The sequence below is a fragment of the Pieris brassicae genome, chromosome 1 (assembly GCF_905147105.1).
Source record: "Pieris brassicae chromosome 1, ilPieBrab1.1, whole genome shotgun sequence".
In the NCBI taxonomy this organism is placed as follows: domain Eukaryota; kingdom Metazoa; phylum Arthropoda; class Insecta; order Lepidoptera; family Pieridae; genus Pieris; species Pieris brassicae.
This window is the reverse complement of record NC_059665.1, coordinates 4,900,964-4,925,513: the sequence shown is the minus strand read 5'-3', so window position 1 is coordinate 4,925,513 and position 24,550 is coordinate 4,900,964. Positions and strand designations below refer to the sequence as shown.

At 31.7% G+C, this 24,550-nt stretch overlaps 1 protein-coding gene across 4 annotated transcripts in view; it reads left to right on the top strand.

Annotated features, from left to right (window-relative positions):
- LOC123714674 (poly(rC)-binding protein 3) overlaps positions 1 to 24,550 on the top strand; it is a 103,888-nt gene that overhangs the window by 52,309 nt on the left and 27,029 nt on the right. For 3 of the 4 annotated variants that reach the window (XM_045669067.1, XM_045669076.1, XM_045669050.1), the window contains exon 3: positions 19,442 to 19,465. The exons of the other annotated variant lie outside the window; for it this stretch is intronic. The gene's annotated coding sequence lies outside the window, so the exon portion shown is untranslated. The remainder of the gene's footprint in view (positions 1 to 19,441; positions 19,466 to 24,550) is intronic. 4 annotated transcript variants of the gene reach the window in all.

Genomic DNA, 24,550 nt, shown 5'->3' with positions numbered 1-24,550 from the left:
ATTGATAACATATTATACAAGGACAGTGCTTTATTCCCTGTTGTATAGAATGTGTATACGCAAATATAGTTGTTGACAACTGCTGGTATATACATAACTAAAGTATAGTGTCGAAAAGCAATATTGGATAGACGCCACTCACAGCCTGACACAAAATAGTTTGTCTAGAGCAAACAAATTCGTTCTACTCCAGGTTGCCTCAGGTACACTGAATAGAAAGCAATAGATTTTATTTTAGTGAAAACATTTTGTTATTTCGCATGCCTTTTAGCTGCATTCCCAAGAACAAAATGTTTATAAATTGTTATAAATGTCTAATAGATACTATTAGATTCATTTTACACATTTATCATTATTCATTATGCTCCGTTGTCGCAGTATTATGGACAAATTCTTTATTAATTGAGTAAATATCGTTAAAAAGCATTTATTAGCAGGGCCATTATACTTTTTCTATTCTATTACATTTTTTTTTGCAAAAAAAACTCCCTTTGTCACTACTCCCCTCGTCGACGACCAATCACTTTCCGTGCGGCTTGATCCCTTGGCGTTGCGTAGAGATGTTGGGTATCTCTGCATCTTCTACCGCATTTACTATTGGGAGTGTTCAGAAGAGTTGTTCGGTCTAATACCCGCAGCTGAGTTTCATAATCGGACGTCAAGGCAAAATACAAAATACCATCCGTATCACCTCCACGTCCGTCGTTCCACAACTGAGCGTTTTCTAAGGCAGTTTTTGCCGCGCACCACCACTATGTGGAACCAGCTGCCCACTGAAGTATTTCCGAACCAATTCGACTTAGGGTCCTTCAAGAAAAGAGCGTACCAATTCTTGAAAGGCCGGCAACGCACTTGCGAGCCTTCTAGCAATGTGAGTGTCCATGGGCGGCGGTATCGCTTCACATCAGGTGAGCCTCTTGCCCGTTTGCCTGCTATTACATAAAAAAAAAACTGAATAATAGTAAGTATGAATTATATACTGAAACTCGATATTAATTAAGTACATAGCTGCAATAATAGTTTCTAGTTGGTAACACTTATTTATTTAGTAAAAAATAATGATATATGATATCTACAGAATCATCAAAAACACACAAATTGAAACTCTTCACAAATTTACACTAAATCGAGGTTCTAAAAAGATAAGATACAACGGTAACGTATTCAATTCAAACTATATTAAACGGTATGGTGTAAGAAAGAAAATGATAAAATAATTTTCAATAGTATAGCAAATATTTCCGGTCCTTTTCATACGCTTACAAACCTTAACTAATAAAAAATATATACCTGTTTAATGAATAGGCTTAATCCTATACGAAGACAGAGCATAGAATATTGGGATAATAATTAAATTTGTATCTTATCCCTCTTTTAATACACTTACACGAAAACTTTGTTTACCCATAAATTAGGAAGATGTAAAATTAGTTAATCCTCTATTCGATACAGTGAGTCTTGTGGAACACGTTCAAAGTTTTACATAGTTAAACACCCCTTTTGTACTTGTTTCTCTTGCATGGCTCGTTACTGAACTGACTATATCTATATGCACTACAATTTTCATTAAACAGTCTTCAGTTTACAATTTCATTTAGGTTCTTTAAAACTACTCAGAGAATATCGCCTAAAAATGTACAGTACGATGAGTAGTATTTAAAAAAAGTAGCGACATATAATCTGTGCCACTCTGCCTTATCACTACGACACGTCATACTATAAAGTAGGCTATCGAATTTATTCCAGGAGCTAAGGAAACGAACATAGCCACTCCGGCCACCTTGCTGGACAGTGGTTAGACTGATCGAGGGTCCTCTCTTTAGGTTGGAGGAACCGTACAACATCCTTCCTCCCCAAAATGTAAAAAAAAATATTATTTATTAACAACAATATTCACTTACATAAGAAAACATACTTACTAATACAATAATACATTAAGCTAGCTGTACCCTACAGAAACTGCAAAAACTAGTGAATGGGTAGTACGAGTGCTTGTAATTGTGAAGAGGTTGCCCAAATATATAAAACGTAAGTACATTCATCGTTCTTATTCAAATATATATATGCTGAAGCTGAACATTTCTGAGTCACACCGGGCAGACATTTACGTCATTATACCATGGAGACGAGTGTCGCTATATGATCAGAGAAAATGTCATGTATTGTCTCTAAAATCTTAAAAATTGTGTATGTCAAAACAAACTTATGGTATCTGATGACTTACCTGCACGAATTTTGAATGATAATTCCTCTCATAAGGTATTTATGTGTATTTAAAGATATTCATACACTTAATACCAATTAAGCATTTCGAGTGCCATGTTCATTAATAAACGTTTGATCTCAAACGTCAATATAAGGACCTATAAAATATATAGTATGTGGTGATCCTCTTCGTTCTGTATCCTAAAATGTACATATACATAGAAGTAAATGCGTAATTCATTACAAGATAAACTTTAATGTTTAATATTTATCGATCTATTAATTATTCATTTTTATAACATTAACAGCTATATTAATAGCATTGGTTAAAGATAATATAATTCAATTTCCTCGAACTCATTATTATAATATGCATTTTTATTAGCGGAAAAAAATGATCTCTAGTAACATCAACCTAATACTCTTCAATAGTTTACATTAGATACAGAATTGCCAGCTTAATATCTGGCAATCATTTTCTACTCCACTAGACTACTATATTTGATCACTTTAAAGAAGAGCGTTGTGCACCCATCATTCACCTAAACTGCATTAGGCGAAAACCTAATCTGTATTCTTCTTTTGTTAATCCACGCAATTGTCATATATTTTAGAACATTAGATTATTTTTTTATTATATAATGTGGTGTACTTTAATAAATAACAAACTAAATAGACTTGAGAACTGAATACGTACACGATAGTGCATGTCACGTTATAATCATCGATGATAAATGTCGAAGACCGATTTATCCACAGTGACATTTAACATTAAAATGATATACACCGCAGGTGGTAGGACCCTTAGTTGCCAGACCTAAAATGAATATCACTATGCAGTTTGGCATTGTTCCTAGTTCTCGCCATGATTTATTGGTAATTGATTTAACATTTAAAATATATTACTCACTGTTTCAAGGGAGAATGGATTTTAATTATAGATTTCACGTAAACACGAAACTTAAATACCTTCAATCAATTCAATAATTATAATGTTTCCTGTATTATTTTATTGATATCTTGACATGGGGCCCTCCGTCCTGGCACACAGATGATTTATTCAGTGAAAACTGATAGGAAAGACTCGATAGGTCCGATCGAAGTGGGAGACCAAAGATTAAGGGCAGAAATTACCTGATCTGTATTCGGGCATAAGCATTTTATTATATATCGCAATCATAGACTACAAACATCGTATTATATAAATACAACAAAGTTTGTCTTTGACAGAAATCTCCATCGATAACAGGCAACACTATGCCGTTTATCGCCATTTTCGAAATGCATATCGGTTTATAATCTATGTCTACATCATGTTAATGTTGTACTAATGTAGTTGAGCTTACAATTGCGTTACAGTAATAACAATAAGTGGATTGTTATTTACGCATCAGCGCGGCGACCTTAGCATCCATCCTTTCGTTCTACATTTCTAGAGCTTCCCTGGTTGACATGGTTTTATTTTTACTGAATACTGTTCGACATTCTAGAGAAGACGTTATTTACTACCAAATAAGACAGACTTTTCAATTCCGTTTTTACTGAATATTCAGCTATTAGGGTTGCGAACAGCCTCTTAGGTATATATAGTATTTTCACAACGATGGTACAGTAATTTTCGTTTAAAAATGACAGAGTTAGTTAAAAATTGTAGATTCAAATTCGTATTAGAGACCGTCTCGTATCTATACCAAACTTAGTGAAAAATATAATATAGATCGACTATAAATGTCAAATTTAAAAACATTTAACTCCTTCATAAATCTAATAAGTTTTCTATAGGCTAGTTACAATGTAAATGTGTTCAGAATATTCTAAACAATAGCGTAGTATAGTTATGCTAAATAAGCATATGAGTATTGTAATAAAATATCTAGTGTTTAGTTTGCGGCCACGTTATGAGCTCCGCATTGCATACAGAACTCGTACCGTCAAGCAAAACTAAAAAGAACTTGCAATAATAACGCAGCCAGATGTTATTTAAATGTTTTTTTTAAAATAATGGGAATTATAAATTATTTACGTAATTGGAATAAAGTAAGTTTTTTTAACGTTATGTTCTCGTATCTATGTAAGAAGTTCTTAATAAACAAGATTGTATTGAGTGTAATGGGAAAATAAAACAAATATCGCCACCGAGTGAACCGGCGCCGAAACCGGAAGTGTATTGTCAAACCACCTGAACATTTTAATCCAATTGAATCGGAGCTGGGAAGGTTATTGATTATTGTTTAGTACAAAGACTTGTATTAGATACAAATTACCCATACAATATTTTTGTTATTTTCTGGGTTATATTATGTCACCAAACAAGAATAATGAAAACTGTACTATTTAACATTAACATTTAATACTACAATACAAATGTATTTTTTTATAAACATAACCATAAACCAACTGGCCATGGTAAAATTAAAGTAATTGTCATTATAAATAGTGAGTCTTTTATTTATACTACAAAGCGATTAAATCTTCAATAAGTTATCTTGGTAATCAAGAACATTTGAATTTAAATCAACGAAGAATCAGAATCAGTGTTGGAAACAGTCCATTAGCGACATAGGTGCAAAATTTCAATCACAAAAGCCCGACGCTCTAAATACGAAAATGTACACGTTCAATAATAGACTATGAATTTCTAAAACTATTTCTGTAGCTCAACGTTGCCAGATGCGGAGGGTGGGGTGGCGTCTGAAAGCATCATGATATTATTGCCAAAATAATGTTAGAGCAGACAAGGCTTCGCCAGTTCTGTGATGAAGGTTCGTTCAGGTTAATGATATGATTCACATATTTGCACCACACATATTGCATGAGTGAAATCTGGTTTGCGAGAATACTAAATAGTTTGGATTAATAATGACATAACTTTATTTTATTCCAAAAATAAACAAACAATTATCTTTAAGCTTTCTTATCTCTAGCCATCTTTCACCCTCCGTCGTCACAATTTCGCCTGTCCATCTGACACAAGGCCGATTTAGTGCATTCCTTTTTTCGTGCTAAATAGCTGGAGGTTATTTAGCGCAATGGATATTCTGCTTTTAAGCATATTTCGCGATAGAACAAATATTTGAGGCTTAAATAGTGATAAATAGGCCACGGCTCTAGTAATTTTAGCCAAAACTGTCTCTATGAATACTTTTATCTTAACCCGTAAACATATATAACAAGTTCAAATTTTCTGCACGATTATTCAAATAACTTTACCGTTTAACGCAGTTAAATTCACCTGCATCAATTACAGTAAGTGCAACGATGACGGCGACATGATCCTACTTCATCTTTTACTACGTTTTAAGTTAAATTTAATTTATGTTCCTGTCTTCGCGACACCAGCACTTACGGGATCACCTCGAGACTCAACGTCACGTTCCCTGTCATATTAAGAGAATGTACTGATAATGCGTACATTTATGCTAAAATAATCTGGTAATAGATGTAGGAAATGAAGCCTTCATATTAGCATATTAAGTTAGATTAATATAATTATCTTATATATTAGGTATTTAACTAACGAAATAGGGTTCGAGATCGTTATCTTTTTAAAGTATTATCTTTTTTTGTATAATGCGTAGCAGTAGGATTTAGGAAAAACATCATTAAATCCTGTTTCGTAAATAGCCAACAATGAACCATAAAATGTTTTGAAGATTTAATCGCAAAGTTTGTACCTTGAAAAAATTTGAGAGTTTAGGGAGTTGACGCGCTCATTCCTCGACTTCCCAGCTTGTCAGGCACAAAATGGAGCGGAGCTTGAGCCTTTTGTACTTGTAGGCTTTGTGTGCAAAGTAAGCTTCCTACCGACGCATCTGTACGATGATGAAACTTGCCAGACGTCGCTTTTAAGCGCGCTTTATGTCTCGAATTAAAACTTTACAGGAGGAAATTAAACGTCGGAAAAATGCGTGTATCACTTGTCATCCCTACCGTTACTATTGTTTTAGAACGTAGAACGTACTTATGTAAATTGTTTTTCCGTCTCCACTAGTTATCATTAGTTTTTATTTATGGGTGTTGGTGCCTGAGATTTGTATGTAGTTATGCCAAAATACTATGAGCAAGGCTTTGAGATCAAAATAAAACAAGGATGACTAAGAGGAAGGTGAGAATGCGTATTAGACAGATATAGATACTATTAGTTTGGATTTCAGCCACGAAATTAACGTCGCAATGAAACGTCCTGTCAAAACAAACTCGAGATTGGAAATTTTGAACTTCCGAGAGCTATTTATAGACGTAATTTCAGCGGTATTCATCAGGTATCCTACCCTCGAAACAAATTCCACTTGTCAAAATGTTCACGCTATGTTCACGAGAATCACAAAGCGAGACGTTTCAAAGAACGGCCCTTACAAATTGTTCCGACAGACAACTTGCGTAACACGTTCGGCTATTATCTTATACGATTACATTTCAAAGCCATAAATCTTCATTTATCTATACCAAACTATTTTTCTTAATTCAAACGTCTAACGATGGCGGGAAAACTCGTTAAGAGTTCTAAGGCTAAAGTTTTCAGTTGAAGCCCATTAATTTGGACAAGTGACGTCAATATAATTAAGGAACAAAACTCATTAAAGATTGCTTCCTTGTTTTGTTGAAACTTCACACTCAAAAATGTTCATTGTCTTCTTAACAGCCACTTTAAGGCTGTTTATTATTTGAAAAATATATGTATTATTTAAGTAATTATTAGTTTATCGTTTTAAATGTCACGTAGGCAAAATCTAGAACAAAATTACCAAACGACTGTTTCAAAAGTAACCAAAATATATTATAATGTCAAGAATTACTTGTAACGCATACTTTCATTAAATGAACGTTTTCTTTGAAGAAATGCCAATATTTTTTTGTAATTAGCATGTTATTTTATTCTTTAATCTACTGTTATCCATAGAGTAATCTACTATAAATAATTTGTTCGTCCGATGAAATCGTTTATTCAAATTTCGAATTTCAGGTAACATGTCAGAATAACCGCCTTGTTTCACTCGAATGAGACAAGAACCGGAGAATGACATAGGAAGTCATTGAGATAGGCGACACCGCAATGTTGCTATATAAGTTATACCAGACGGATTTAGACGCGACAATAGTGTTCAAAGCTTTGTAAAGCTATCGTTGGTACAATTTAATATAAATAAAGTTAACAGTTTATAGAAGCTTTGTACATACATAAAAATGTTGATACCCCAATTTTGTTAAAGCTAATTTAGTATATTTATATATAGTATATTTTTTAATTAAAATATATTTTTTTTTGGCACAAACAATAGAATTTATTTAATTTTAAACTGTAACAATCAACAAACATGGCAAGATATATCAACCCATTTCAATGATTTCCAATAATTCATTTTATAAATAATTTAAAATTTTACCCACCAATAACTACAGTGTACTACATAAATTCGTTTATATATGTTAAACAATGTCTTTCTATTAAAATTACTTATTTTAGTAAGGTAAGCAAAACTTTATTGAATTACGTCATCGAACTTTAAAAAAAGCTCACCGTCTCATATTTAATATTATAGTTAGGACATAAACAATGCAATAGGGACGTCCAAACTTGTTTATAGAACTATTCAAACGTCGCATTGTTCCCAGGACGTCAGGATTTTAGACTTGTACATAAAAGTTTTCTTAATAATATATTATACAGTACACACAGTACTGGCTTCTGTCCACTTGGTATGCTTTTAAAATGTCGTTTGATCCGTGAAGATTGTGTTTTGTCTCTAGGCTTATCTTATTTCGCTTGCAGTATGGGGTTGAAATTATATTTACGGCGAAATTATATTTTAGAGAGAAATTATTTTATATAATTTTAAATTAAACTTTATCGTAATTTTTTAATATGAATAATTTATTAATTTCTGAATAATTAAAATGACAGAAAGCCAAATCCCACCCAAAACCTCTAAGTGCGTTGTTGTATGTTTTCAAGGCTATATTTCGAGATACCGCTATTATGTAGTACCAGATTATGATGAAGGTCCAAACCAATGCTAATCAGGAATTAACAACTTGTGAAAACCACTTTAAGAAAACAGCGTACAAATTCGAGAATCCCGGCAACAGACTTGCGAGGACTGGCACTGTCCTAGACGGCGCGGATGGTACGATAAAACATTAGTTGAACATACCTTTTGCTCCATACAAAATAAAATGCCTTAGATATTATTTTATCTTACGGCTAAATGTAACTTATGTATATTTAATAGCAATAATCATTATTTTTATATATGTATGCATAAATTTAAAAGACAACATATTTTGACAGTTCATGATATGTTTGTTCCATTTATTTACTATGGTATTCACGAACAATAAAGTTAGAAATACTAGAAACTATTCCGTTTATCTAAATCTCTATATATCTTGTCCACTATTCATGAACGCCGACGATTACCCAGAGACCGTTTAATCTCGTTTTGCATGCATTTGCTGCAGCCTAATTATTTTCTATACATTGACATTTAAGTAACAAAAAGACTCAAATTAAACTCAACTCAAACTTGATGTTTACATTCACTAAATGGCTTTCAAGTGAATTCCTATTCGCATTTGTCGAATTCTTTCAAAATTAAGATATAAAACAGCAAACTATGCAGTTAAGAGGCCGAACAGAACAAAGAAAACGGATAATTAAACCCAAGCAACGTGAAAAGAGATTTTAATGAACCTCAACGTTCACCACGTAATAAGTCTTTATTATTAATATAAAAACGTTCTATTAATTTATAATGAAGACATAAACGCTGTACAGATAAAACATGATGTAGATGCGGTGAGAGAATTCGAGAACACAGGGGAAAGACTCAGATTATTTATTTCTTCTGTACAATTTACCTTCTGTTTAAGGTTGTACAAGTGACTTCAAAACTGTTGTTTTTTGTTGATCAAAAATGTATACCCTTTCCACTACACTGTATGTACAAAGTAAGAGCAGTGTTAACCTAATGTTTTAAGCATGCGAATCTAAACACGGACGTCGTAAGTTGGAATTGATTTATCCTAAATTTTATGGTTGTCGACCTCCAGTCGAAAACCCAGAGTAGGCAGATCTATGATATCGTAGCCCTATTGCAGATATGGTAAAATAAAAAGTGATTTTTAGTCAATAAGTTATATAAAAATAATCTCTGATTAATCAAGCAAATATCAAGGCTATGCTATATATGCTATAATATCAATAATATGCTATAATAACAGTGGCACTGGAATAGTAAGTGTAAAATGGAAGTTGCTTAAGTAACATGCAGTTATCCCGATTCATTTAATGTAATCAACACATAGATACTAATAAATATTATATACTACAAACTGATTTGTGCTTTTATCGTTACAAAATCTTGATACGCTCGGATGCTTTGAGAAAACTAATAGAATTTTGTGAGTACTAACATCAAAGCTATCTCAAAGGCAGCCTGTTTCGCATATAAATTGATGAATTTGCCTCCATTTACACCTTTCTGTCATGCAGGAAAACCGTGCTCAACTTCGTTAGTAATTTATAATCGTTTCACTTTACACACGTGGCTGCCTCACACGGCAATATTTTGATTCGCCGGCGAGGGATACGTTTGGAACAGTTAACATTGAATAAATCATTTTGAAATGGCTTTGTGAAAGAACACTCTACTTACATTAATTAATGGGTTCACATTAAATAGTCTTTTATATATGTATTACTCTTACGTTGTGTAAGGTGATGTTATGATTTTAGATTTCCATTGTAATGTATATAAGAAAGTAATTACAAATTAAAACTAACATCACTTTAAAGCGTAAAGTAATAGTGACTCATTGTGTAAAATGGATTAAGTTCTCGGGTTGAGTTTCAATCTTTTCACCGATTAAATTCCTTTATAATATGCAAATTTAGAACGCCAATTAAAGAACAAAATTATTCATGTTGCTAAAAATGTTAAACCTTTTTATTTTTCGTGGAATTTCCAGCCATAAATATAGATAAAAATAAAGGCAATAAAGGATCTTAAGAAATTGTGGCCGGTAAACGTGTTCAAGTAGCAAATCGTGCTGGTTCATAATAAGAGGGTGCCATCGGTAGTCTGTAAATTTTTGTACGGTAATATTAATATTTATTCTAAAATATAACGATATATGAGGCACATGTAATAATCTATACATTTATGCTGTTTTTTACAGACCATAAAACTTTAAAATAGATAAATACATTATACTCTTTAAGGCGATTTAAAATCCAACACAGAAATATTAATAAAGATTTGTATAGGATTGATGTATCTAATCGTGAATTAAATAAAAAAAATTTTTTTTGAGTATAATAATGTTCGTACTTTAGCATAACCAAACGTGCAGTTTATAATAATAGAGCTAGAGCATTTTCTAAATAATTTCTGTGATCCTTCCAACCGTAGTCGCAGTCGGTAACAACTAATTATACGTATAAGTATTGACATATTTAACGACAATATAGTTATTACAGCAGTTCGAAAATCTACAACTAACAAATTATTTGATTGCATTTCAATTACAGTGTAATTAAAATGCAATTTTGAAGCGTTCTTTGAATATTTCGATTAACCAATAGAGATTTCAATTTCCCTGTCACGTGCCGGGATATCGGATCCCGTGGTTGGCTCAATCGGTAATGAGCGAGCGGATGGCAATTTCGCTAGATGAGCTTTTGGTTACAGCACTTTGTTTTTCACGATGTGTGATGCTAGAGAGAGGATAATGAATTTTTTTTAATATAACATAAAATGGAGGAGTGGAGGAGCAGGAGTGTTAGGTAAGGTTAGAGTATACGACGGTCCATCCTGTACTTGTGTTGTCAGACATCGACCATGCACGAATAAATTTATTTTTCTTTGCGTAATCAACAATAGCACGTATAATAAACATAAGGACAGATTATTAGTTTTTAATCAACACATCAGACCCGTTTTTAACATTATTACAATTACAATAAAATAAACAATTTCTGCTTTTCGTTAAAAAAGTTACGATATTTAATTCATATATGGTTTATACTATGCCTCATAAATAATATATAATAATAATCTTTTAATATTGCGTATCTTGGTTACGTCTGAAATATATTATGAATATACATAAAGACAAGAACATAACTCAAGTTTAATTAAACAATTTCATAATTATTATAGAAAATTGGCGCTGAGAGCTTCGCTATACTATGTAAGAATCCCGTTTAGGAGAAAATTAACGGTCTTATTAATTTCCCGAAAATGCGCCGTGATTAAAACTGCTCAACGCTACTTAATATGGCGATTTTATTGTTTGACCCAATTATACGTCAGGCTCTTAATATTAGAGCATAATAATAGATTGTTTTTCATTAACGTAGCATGTACTTTAAATTTACGGAACTGGAAGTGAACAGTAAATATTATTTAAGAAAACACTTTTTATTTATCCTCTTTTGTTTTAAGCAATGACTTATGTACTTAGGTTCCGAGTTTGTGATTGTTACAATTGCGTATTCAGTGTAAGTACATCTCAATATTAATAAAAGGACGCATTTTGTATTTGCCCTACCAATATACGGCCACATTCAATTAAAGCAGTAATGAGAAGTTAATTAAATAATTAAATATTCATAGCCAACTCAGAAAATAAAGCTATAAATTTTCCCCACTTTATACAAGAAAAGCCGCCAATTGGTTAGATTATACTGATAAAGCATAGAAATGAGTGATGATTTAGGGTTAAGCCCTTTATAAGTGGCATGTCAGCGGGTTTTATCTTGTCAGCAGCGACTTCTAGCTAGCAGCTACATTTCAAGGCAAAGGGAATTTTAAAACCAGAACCTTCCATTATATATTGTGTTTTTTTTAGATTCTATATTATTGTCTGGTCAATTAAGATGAACATGTATTGATCATATTTACTTCAAAGACAAATGAAAGAATTTGGATGAGAACATCACTTCTTCGAAGGTCGTGTTTTTAATACTGGACTTTAAGTTATAGTGCGGGAATAAATTTAATTCTATATATCGTTTAATCATTTTGGTTATTTTAAATACTCAATGAATTCTTGGCCCAATTAATGACACCTTTATCAATTGTATCTCTTAATTAATTTTGTCGATACATAGCATTCAAAGTAAGTAACAATAAACTTTCACGTTCATATAATTTTATATTTAAATGAGAAACGAAGTATAATATTTTTTTTAAATAAAGTCGGATTTCTTTATCCGTTGTCCATCAAGTACAAATTGAATACATAGCCTTCGTAAAATTTATTCCATCAATATAACCTCAAGCTAAATGAAGCGAGGAATCCCAAAAAGCTCATCTCGGTAAACTGTTATCCTGCAAACTCATTATCGCCCTAACCGTCCAAGAAATCTTATTAATCTTTCCTCTGGAAATTGAAAATCCCTAATAATCGAATATTATAATGTAACAACATAACAATATTTGGCTTTATTCGGTTCAATACTTTATTTACAAAAACAATAGTTACCATACAATGTTTACCCTCCTTCAGCCCAAGATTATTTTCTATAATATTTTTTGATAAATAGGTACCTACTAAGATTATAAATTGAAGTCGCTGCATAAAAATTGGTCCTAGTGTTTTCTATCTTTAAAAAAAACGTTTTTAGGAAATCCCAGTCAAACTAGAGAGACATTTGTCAATTGAAACGTGATAAAAAATAATTTTCAAGAAGGTATGGATAAATAAACAGAATCATTAATGGTTTGAGTAATTATATTCAGGTGCTGGAACGCAGGCGACATCTCTAGCGGCATTAAACAAAGTGCTCTGCCGGGTTTTTCGCCAAATTGAATGTGAAAATATTGCCACCCCATTACGTTGTGACATTGGATACCTACTTCCTATTTTTCAGTGACCAATTTCCAAGCTTAATCGAGTTTACAACCAAAAATTGCTTTTTTCGTTTTTGAATTTTCTAACAATATTTTTAATACAAGTTTAGGTACTTATTAAGAACACTTTAACAACGATTTATTTAATTTTGCTTTTAGTAATTAAATAGTCTGGAACTAAAGCCCCTGTCGATCAAAGTAATAAAATACCTGCAATTATATCAGAATCACTTTGAACAAAAGTTGCTCGGCTAATTTCAATACGGCTGTGTTATTGAAATTATTCCAAAAGCAAAGAGTTTAAAACCTCAATCTTACGCGACGTAGTTGAAAATTAAGTTCGGTACAAAATAAACAGATTCAACTCAGTCTAATGTAAAAAGTTTTTAGCAATAAGGGCGTTTTGCTTACTTCTAAAACATCAACAATTCAGTTTATTTTAACATTGTTTAGCCACGCGTTCAGCTCTCAAGGATTCCTATTTATTTGACAAGTTGTTGGCCTATATTGGAAAACTCCTGCTATGTTTATTAATTGACTTTAATTATCAATTGAATGAATTTCGATAGACTACAGTAATCAACACAAAACAAAAGACCATCTACAGTACACAGTACATCCGTATAATAAGATGCAATACGGCTTCTTTTTCTTTGTAAGTATTCATTTCTTAAAATGAATATGCAAGACGGTTGCTTCATACGTATTGTCTTTTGGAATGCAGCCAACAGTTCACGGGACTGTAATATTTTTTAAATTCAATTTAGGTACAGCCACAGCGCTCTATCCAACGGGCTTAATGTACACCTGGTGAACGGTTAAATGAGGAATGAGATGCAATGGAAACTGGAAGGATATTCCTTTATTACTCTCTTTGTCAAGTAAATTTCTCTCAGGTATTAATTATACCAACTAATTGTTGCATACACAATATGTGTGTTACGTTATAATTCGTATAGCACTACGATCATACTAAATTTACAATTGATGAAAGTTAAAACTTTAGAATCTTTTAAATGACCCAAAAACCCGCATCTATACATCTTACACAGCGGTGGTTTAAACTAAAAATATTATTTTTGCATTAAGCGGTTATTATGCGTAAATTAAATTTGCAACTCACTAAGGCAAGCCTTAATAATTTTTAATAAAAAACATACATAAATAGCCTAAAGGCTATGAAGGTATGATATAATCTCTGAATAAAGCCAAGGTACGTGTCCTCATTAAAGCCTGCTCCTCGCTGCTTGAAGAATGTTTTGCGTTATGGTTTTATGAAAAGTTTTATGTTGCAATAGATCTCGCTCAGCTTTTTTTCATTGAATTTTGTCGTAATACTTTTATTTAGATTTTAATAAATTGTATTCATTAAGGGAACTCACTGAATTCATTTTCATATCCTTTTATAGCTGTACTTTTATTTATTAGGCAGTAAAAAGCGTTGTAAATTTTGTTAAATAAAATTTAAACTGTGTCCCCTCTTATATTGTTAATAATCCAATGAATTTAAATTGGCGAGTCAAATTAACTTTTAAGCTTTATATCTGGTATACGGAAATAATGCATGAGTACGTACGTAATGCTGTAAGAGTAAGAGTAAGATAAATAAAAACCTTAAAAGATTTCTGTCAAGTGTCTACGAATAATTAAAAATCCTGCTTCAGTATTTGTACGAAGTCGTGGCGTCCAGTTTTTTATTCTGATAACAATAGGGTCGTAGTTTTGTGTGCACGTCAACCTAACAATCCCATAAGAGGTAGCTCGGGGGTCGGTTCCTCGTGAAAGCCACGTTAATTACGAGTTTTCGCAGCAAAGCCACGTTGAAAAATAAAACTATCTAGAATACCGACCTCCATTACATAGTTTAATGCAGTGTAATACATCACAGGTGAGGTTGAGAGTTTTACTTCGCGCATTACAGCTCGCCCGCTGAGTGATTTCTGCAATTGAAATTAGAATTTTTCTTCCCTGTTTATTGTTTAAGAAAACCCATTCTAGTTCATGTCTGCAGCTTTAATTGCACTCGGAGCGAATGTGCCACGATTTATTACGGCGAGTTTCGAAGTAAAATTCCCGTAAAACTTTATCAATGCTCCACTCTAAAGTACAGAAGTAACTTGGGTTTTATAGTTTGTTTTCTAGATAGATTTTTATAACGACGGTATAACTTATGACATCAGTAAAGTTGGCTTAAAAGCTAAAAAACAAATTAGATACGATTTATTACCACATTTCTAAATATTATGCTAAAGATTTCGATATTGCAAAAGATTATTTCTGTACCATGTAATATAAAGCTTAAAAGTTAAATTTAACTCGCCAATTTAAATTCATATACTGCCTCAGATTGAACTGTGAATCCAAAATAAAACCACGACCCGTATTAATTTCTAGTAAATCTACATTAAATAAAAACGCCGTTTCAGCAATATTACATTCATGAAAAGTAAAGTTCACGGCTCAACATTTCCAGAAAATTTCATTGTCGTCGAAATCAGTCGAACGGTTTTATTGAAAGGTTTATTTTATTTCAAAAGGGTATTTTCTCCCTAACGTTCATACGCCATTTATTTTGAAATGTCTGTTTATGTTTCACTTGAACAAGCTATTCATCTAGCTTTATTAACCTGATAAACAAGAAAGTACGTCACCAAATACAGAAAGATAAAATAATCCCAATCGGATCCATCAAAATGTCCATCGGATATGTAACTCATAAAATTAGTTGCTCAATTTGTGAAATATCATATAATCGTATTGGGATAAAGAGACTTTCAAGTACAATTACCAATTAAATAAGTATTATCGACAGTAATGAACTTAAATATGAAAGCCCTTATCAGCGATTACTATTTCAAGGACGGATCCAAGAGGTTATCATGGGAGTCATGACTTCTCCCCAGGGGCTAGATAGGGTTTTGTTTATTGACAAGTCTTATTTTATACTGCATACATAAAAAACATATCACTCGTTCGTTGTATTTTTTTATTTAAAAAAATATGATTGTAGGTTAATTCTACAGACTTTGGAAGTGTATCTTTATATCACTAATATAATTACTCTGTAACTTCCAATAGCGAGAGCGATACCGATCCCGTTTTTGTATGCAAGTTTGATGATGTAGTTCGGTCAATATAGATCTGATGTTGCAAAATTGCGAACAAAAACTCATTATTGAGATCGGTATAGCTATTTAAAGTTACAGAGCCCATCTCTACTAATATTGTATTTGGTGTTTGCTGGTTTTTACAAACAAAAGTTCATAGTGATACATTTTGACATACATACATAGAGTTAACACTTTGATTTATCAACTTCAACACTATTTATATTTCCGTACAAAACATGGTGATTTTTTTACCGCAGCTGTTTAAATACAGGTAGACGGAGCACTATTTTTACATATTTTACAGCAGTGAGGTACTTAACTCGTCCACGCTTCCGTAATTTACGCTCCAGTGTACTGCGTTTATATTGCGTAATTTTAACTCGAAACTGCAACTCTTCAAAAATAAAAAATAATGCTCATAAAAAATTATAAGGAGTTATACTTGATTTATAAAGTAAAGAACTAGTTATTGCGCTATTCATGTCATAATTTTGTATTATACATTCAATTCATAGTTTTTACTAGTTAAACGATCCAGAGGTCATACATTCGAAATGCACCGATGAACATATTTTTCTACGTGCGCAAATAAAACTGACTCTTATGGCGACAGATAAAATAGTGAAGAAACCGTTGTACACACAAGAATTTGAAAGTGAATTTTGTTCACATGACTGATCCATTAGTTTTACTTACTGGTTGGCTTAGCACAAATCATACAAAGCACAAATTATGATTATTGTAAATGCCATAACTTATATGTTATCATACCATAATGTCTCGTTACAGATATAAAAAAATTCCATCTAACAACAGGTACGAACGTTAAACAGTGAAAATATAATCTGATAATACGTTTGTATACGTGATAAACTTTATTCTCACGTCAAACGTGGTGACAAAAGGCTTAACTAGTTCGCAGTTAATACGATTTGCTTTATTAAACTTGTTTCGTATTTCGTACGCGTCATTTTCACTTACATTGCTTTTGTTGGCAAACTTTTTTAAAATTCAATTATTTTCTAGGAATTTACTTGCGACACAAAATAGAGTTTCAGTTGTTTTCATGTGTATAACATAATCACACTTTGATATAGATTTCATCCTTATTTCAGAAACAAATACTTAATTATAAAAAGGAAAATATTCAAATACAAAGACCATATAAAACTCCGATTCAATGCATTAGCATTCTCTATAAGAAACTAGTTAAGACTGTTTTAAAGGTTTTTAAAAGTGAAAATATCAATTTTCCAACTATCTGGGTACTATCCAAAGCTAGAGGTTACAGGGAAAGTTTACTTAGGACTAGCTTGGTCTGGATATTCATCAATCCCTTGCTTCTTTTATTTGTTTAGAGTCATCAAATGTTTAAAGTTGATAGTGATACAAAATAATTGAAAATTTAATTATAATATCATCGAACGGGTTTATTTTTTTAATGTGTAGTTTACTAGATACGAATTTATTACAATATTTACTTTATATTTCGCTGTATAGTAGTTGTAGTCAGCGGGAGATCACTTCCCTGCAGCGCCGTTTTTTTTATCCCATATTGATACTACGGGAACTACATAAAAATTTGAGTACCGATGCTGATAACCTTTTTACATCTGGGCTGCAGATTTATGTATCTGTTTCATGATCGTTTGCCAAGATACACTCCGTCGACTTTTTGGGTCTAAGGCAAGCCTAGTCCCACATGAAGTGTTTTCAGATTTTCTTCGAACATTCAGTCAAACAATAAATGCGTACTTAGAAAGACAATTCATTGGTAAACCGGGGATCGAACTGACGACCTCAGGGACGAGAGTCGCACGCTAAAGCCAAAGCTGCTCATTTCTTGTTATAGACCAGTGGACAAACTTGATGCAAAGTGATGCAAGAAACCTTACTAATATTTTATATACACTTATCTTGTTGAAAATTAAAAAAATTATATATAATTCATAATTGTACAAGTAAATAACAACATAAATAGGCTTATTTGCGGACTTGCTGAGCAAACGCAATTTACCGAAGAAATCTCTGTCAGCCTATTGGTCTGTTTGTAAACACTTGTCAAAGAGTGGTTTACTTAGGACGGTGGATCGACAGAAAGAAGAACCACAGAGTACACACCTCACTTCAAGTATCGGAATTAAAAGTTTTCTGTGAAATAAATGTTACAAACTCAAACATCGTATTATTATTATCTATCCTGTCCATTATTTATCATATCAAAAAGGTAAAAAAATAATTAACCGATAAATATCTAGTTCAACTGTCACAGAAGAGGTAATAAAACTTGGTTATTCCATTCCATATACATTCATTGAATGAAGTCTTTATTTCAAACAACCAAGTTCTAACACCTAATAACTAATCTTATGAATTTACATATTTTGATTTTAATATTAATAAATCTATTCAGTCTTCATCGGTGTTTGCTTGTCCTGCGACTAAAACCTCCACCAGATTTTTCCACTGTAATCTGATACTACTCCATACAATCTCAGACTAAATAGTTATCCACACATTACCTCAGAAATTACTATTCGACTAAATAGGAAAGCTCCTGGAGACCTGTTGAGAGAAAGATAAAATATAGTTATGGTTGCAAACACGTCCAGTGTGCACGCTGCTCAATTCAAAAATGCAACCTTTACCTTCGAGACAATATCGCAAGATTGATAATATATATAATTATAGACACTTCTTTATAAAATTATTACATTTCGTATTAAATGTTTAATTGACTAGAATTGAATTAACTAGAACTGACTAGTACTCCAGAAACCACATTCAGACTATTTATAGAATGAATTTACAGCGGAGACTAGTAAATAAATCTCGCAATCAGTCCTAGGTGCACCCAAAACATCTATTTTACTTCAGATTCCAGGTTTTGAACAGCTAAGACTTACCTATTCGTTTACGTTTTCGGGCGATTTGCCAAACTTTTGATTGTACCTAGATACCAACTAAAAGATTTTACGGTTATTTTCTGTAGTAAAACTAAGGTATTCTATTTCAATAAACTAAAATTATATGTTTTATCTTGTTGTGTTGTAGTCAATTTAAGTTAGACATTATCTGTTCAACTGATTCTGAAAGGTACTATTAAGATGAGTAATGTGTTGCTATTTCTTGGGAAGGAAACTAACTAATTTTAGAAAAAATGGTTGTTCCACACTAAAGTTGTCGGATAACAGAACATTTTTTTGATGTTGAAAGTATAATATTTTATATGCAACTTATTTAAAATTCTAAACTGAGTTTTTGTTGCAGATAATCTTATTGGCTGTGGAAAAGGTGAGAATCAATAAATATATGATACTTAGGTAAATCACTTAATAAATAAATTTATTAACTAAAAACCATCTTGGTTTACTAATACGAATTCCATATTTTGGATGAATCTTTAAAAACTTAACTGCAAGTAAAACGAGACCCAGAGTTAGGTACTACATTAATTAAAACTCCAAACTGTTCGTTATCCGTTATTACAATAGGTGTGTTGGCTATTGTAAATCTAGATTAGTCCAAATGAACTTTGTGTGTACTCGTTAGAAACGAACATAAAACATGAAGTGAGAAGTTGGCAATGGCCAAACTTTATGCACATAGCAGCACTAAACAACACTATAAGTACTTATATCTCTTGACAATGTTGACTATGAAATATATATATATATATATATATAAATACACTAGCTGACCCGGCAAACGTCGTTTTGCCATGTTTATTATTTCAAGGAAACTTTTTTACTTCAATAAAAATAATCTATCTACTATAAGAAAAAATAGAAGTTGGTCGTAGAGGAGTGACAATTAAGGGTTGTATGTATTTTTGTATGCTGCATAAAAAAATAATTAAAAAAATAATTTTGAGGTGACCCCCTTATCACTTTGGGTTTTGAAAGATAGATAGTAGCCGATTCTCAGACTTAAAAAAAATCCGTTTCGGAGGAGTATGGGAACTAACACTGTGATACGAGAATTTTATATATATATGTGTATATAGCATATAAGATTTTAAACATAACTCTATTTTTTAAACGCAATTTTCTAATAATATCTTATAACGTCTATAGCACCGTGGGTTTATAATAAATTTGATAACAAAAAGTTAGTTAAATGATAATTTTATTACAATTATTACAAACAGATATTTCTTTATAATTAATTACAAAAAAATAATTTCATATTGTTTTGACAAAATAATTAACTAATATATTTATATTCAATTAAGGTCTTATTTTATTGTAATTACATAAGATAAATTCACAAAACCATGATCAAAATTGAATTTAACACTGATGAATTATTTCTATCAAAATATACCTACAGGTCCCATGAGGCTTTCGTAAATTTCTCGAGAGAATGTTTGAAACTAAAGACAATGTTAATACCTAATGATAAGCTTTGCAAGTTTGTAAGCTTAATGCTTCCTGTTTGTACGTTGAGAACATTAATACCTTGATTATAAATCTCTCATGCATTCTTAGAAGTAGTTATGCAATAATTTCACTAATATTGTTAATTTCGCGCTTTATATCAACGATGGGGTGTAATAAATACTAATATCGATATACCGAAGCTTCTACGTGACAACAAACATTATCCGTTACTGTATATCCCAGTGTTTGAGTAGGTACATAAACTCAATTAATACAAATCGAGGGGGGAACATTTTACAATTTCGTCTACGTTTGAATGGATTAATTTTTTGCTGGCGAGAATAACATCGAAATTAAAATTTCCACGCAATCCAAATAACCGCACATCTGGTGAAATTGGCGTAAAAATAACGATGTAACGGATATTCATAGGAGCTTAATTTATATTTTCCCCCTATATTTAGTAGATTTTAAAATAAAATGAATTGAAGATTTATAAAACAATTTGATAACAAGTCTATGCTTTTTTATATAAAGGAAATATAACTTAATTTGATTAATGTAATTAAGTTTACTTTAAATACAAATATTTCTAAAATGTTTGTTTATATTTGTTCGTTTAGTTAGAATCCAAAGTCATGGATAGAATCCAATAAAATCTTAATGTAAAACTAGTACCAAGAAAAAGCTTCCGTAGCAAATATATAGTACGGCTTATCCATATTCAAGCCTGAATTGAAGGTGAGTGCTGTGTTGAGTTAAAATTGGATGACGTCAGCCACTCACGATGCATAAAGATTATGTCTCAATATAAGATAATTTTTATATTTGTTGAATTGTAAGAATTATTTTTGTTTTAAACATTGTGGAAGAAAAACAAACTAAAACCAAAAAACAACTTTGTTCTAATGCATGCTTAAAAGCATCTTGTTAATACAAAAAATGGTAGAGGATTATATTGTGGTTAATCGTTCAATATTCCTCTATTATTATTGTTTGATATTTCTTTGTGTTTTAGCACAGTCGAAATAATTAGACGCCAATATATAGAAGACCTTTGTTTAAGCTTACCGGGGTGCATTGTTATTTTCAATAAGTATTGTATGTCATTGTACATAAAATAACGCTACTTAATTGTAGATTTATGTCATAAACGGCCTCGTAAATTAATGTTAAGTGACAAGTTTGTTAAGCTCGCTTTTAGATTTCAACCACAGACAAATATCACGGAAATTACGAGCTTTTTGTGATTTTACCTTTTGATAAAGTTGATTAACCCTCGGAAATCTTGCCGGAAGTTATTCGGAACTTTCGACGCTTCTTTGTGTCTATGAGGCTTTATTGAAACTTGCTTTTGGTAAAATAACTTCTTTATGATGATGGATTGATCGCAGCACGAAAAAAATAATTCTTATTGAAGTTAGGAACGTTTTGTTTATTCCTAACATCAAAAACTTAACTAACTGTAACTATGGTCAGTTAATGTGATGTTTAATTAAATTTAAAAGTCTCGTTTATATCCTTTACAATACCGCTATTATCAAATGTGTTATAATTTGGGATTTGGAAACCCATGTTTTGAAAATCCTAAATTTTAACACATCTCTTAATTTATTTAAATATTCTCATTCAGGAGTCGGCAGTGGAGGGTGAATTTAAAAAAGAATAGTTAAAATTTTATACACGCTCGTCATTGTGCGGTACAGCTTAAGCAAGATTTCCCTAGACTCCAAGATTTATAATCTACCTGGTTTCATTTACTTTTCAGTGTTTTTCATGAAACGTGCAACATTGATGCTCAGTTCTGGGTTTACGCACGCTGAGTTAGGGCAAATGCTTCACTTATGCCTATTAGAAAATTAAAAATTGGTTGATTACTTTTCTCGCACTTCCAGTTCCTCTATTTAAAAACAACCAATTTGTTAAATAATTGATTAGGAGTAAGGCTAGTTATTAAATCACTCTAAATTTACATCTACTGCTGCTCAAATCAAGCGTGAGAATATCATTAAATCATATCAATATCTTTAAATCATATCTTAAATACAAAGTTGGGGTCTCGAAAAAAAAATATACATGTAAAATATTTACGGTTTGTAACACGTCAAAATATTTATGAGGTGACCCTTATCCCGTGGATTTTTGAATCCGCTTAATGTAAGGTATTTATTGCTCTGATCCTTTAATGTAATTGAAAACAAAAGGTTTCACGCCATTAAACATTTCCAATACAACCCTTGAATAACTCAGCATATTTCGTAAAAGCTTACTTATGCAAAGTATCACAATTTCATGATTCTACAGCTAAGTCTTATTACACTTTTAACTAAAATACAATAACATTGATTAACCTATTTAACATAATGAATGAATATAATTTATTTAATATATCCGTATGTTATAAATAAGTTTCATATCCGTACAGTATTTAATCTTTGATGTATTTTTCAAACAAACGTGACTTCTTACCCGGTAGGTGGGTGGCAAAAGTAAAAGTAACTTAACTTTTCCACTTAGAAAAATAGAAGGAAATTATGAGAAACTTTTGTATGTTAAACATATGTTGCTCATAATTTCCTAATAACTATATGCTCGTAGTTGTGAAGGCGGCGCTTGACACCGACCGGTCCCGGGATAATGCTATTGAAAGATTTGATTTTCCGCTAAATTAGATAAAAGTAATGAACGCTTCTGGAGAATTTTATCCGGACTGGGATGTATTTATTTTTTATTACACCTTAGCAGTTGCACAGTTAGAATCGATACACTTAATTTGATATTGTTTCCTTGGTATAATTTTGAAGTATTAAAAACCCGAAGCGCCTTCAAAAGTTTATAGACTTAATTAAATTCCAACGTAACCACTGTTTCTGGTTGGGACTTAGTAGTAAAAATGCTGACCTATAGATCATACATATACATTCTATCCAGTGCAGTGCAGGTGAAAAAATTTAAACTCAAATATATATTTTTACACAATTACACGGCGGCAAATTTTCTAACTCACAATAACAATTAAATGTATCTCGTTTGCACATAAAACCTTAAAAACGGGCCAAAATTTAAAGTCGTATTATTTCAGTGCTGATATTTTCAGCTCAACCATGATAAAATATTCAGCTATTATGTTTCAATTAAAATTCTACTTCATCCATCAAATAATTACAAACTTGTATTATTCCTACTATGAGAAAAGTTATGTATTTGAACTTTTGCAACAATTTCACTTAGCAAGCTTTGTACTGCATTATTTGGACTATTCGTTGAATGTGTCATTTATTTTCAATCAACAGCTCTGATTACTGTTGACAAAGACGTTGGCATCAATTATCATGTACCCCGAGTCCTATCTCCGCATCTATAGTGAGTAAAAGTATCTCTTTAGTTACGTTTTAATATTCTATAGTTAATAATTTGTTGACGACGAAGTAATATTAAGTTTCGTCGTTTCAATTTAAAGATTTTTAAATTTAACTTTTTTATTGTAGGTAATATTGAAATTCCTTAGAGGAAATACCTCGATGTAAAAGGACACGTATAGTATCACATTACGAGTAAACTAAACAAATACTAATATAAAACTTTTGAACCAGTTAAATAAATGAATATTTTTTCAATACACGACACAAAGGGTTTGTATTCAATAACATATTTCCAACTCATTGTTATATATGCTTGGTACCACCGTGGATGCTGTCTCTCATCGCAACAATATCAACACAGATAGTATCGACTCGTCAGGAAGCCTATACAAATCATATAGAATGTCGTTCGTAATGTGATAGCAGTGTTGCGTTACCTTTGTTAGGAGACTTACGGAAATGCTTGTCACTGTTGTTAGGTGTTCGATAACCACAGAACATTGTACGTATTCTATACACCTTATGGAACTGTATCGGGACGTCTATTGTAGATATATTTTAAACTTAATACGATATTATGAAGTAGCAGTGAGATTCTGTACCGTAAGTCGTGGGTCGAAACCTTTAGAGAACCA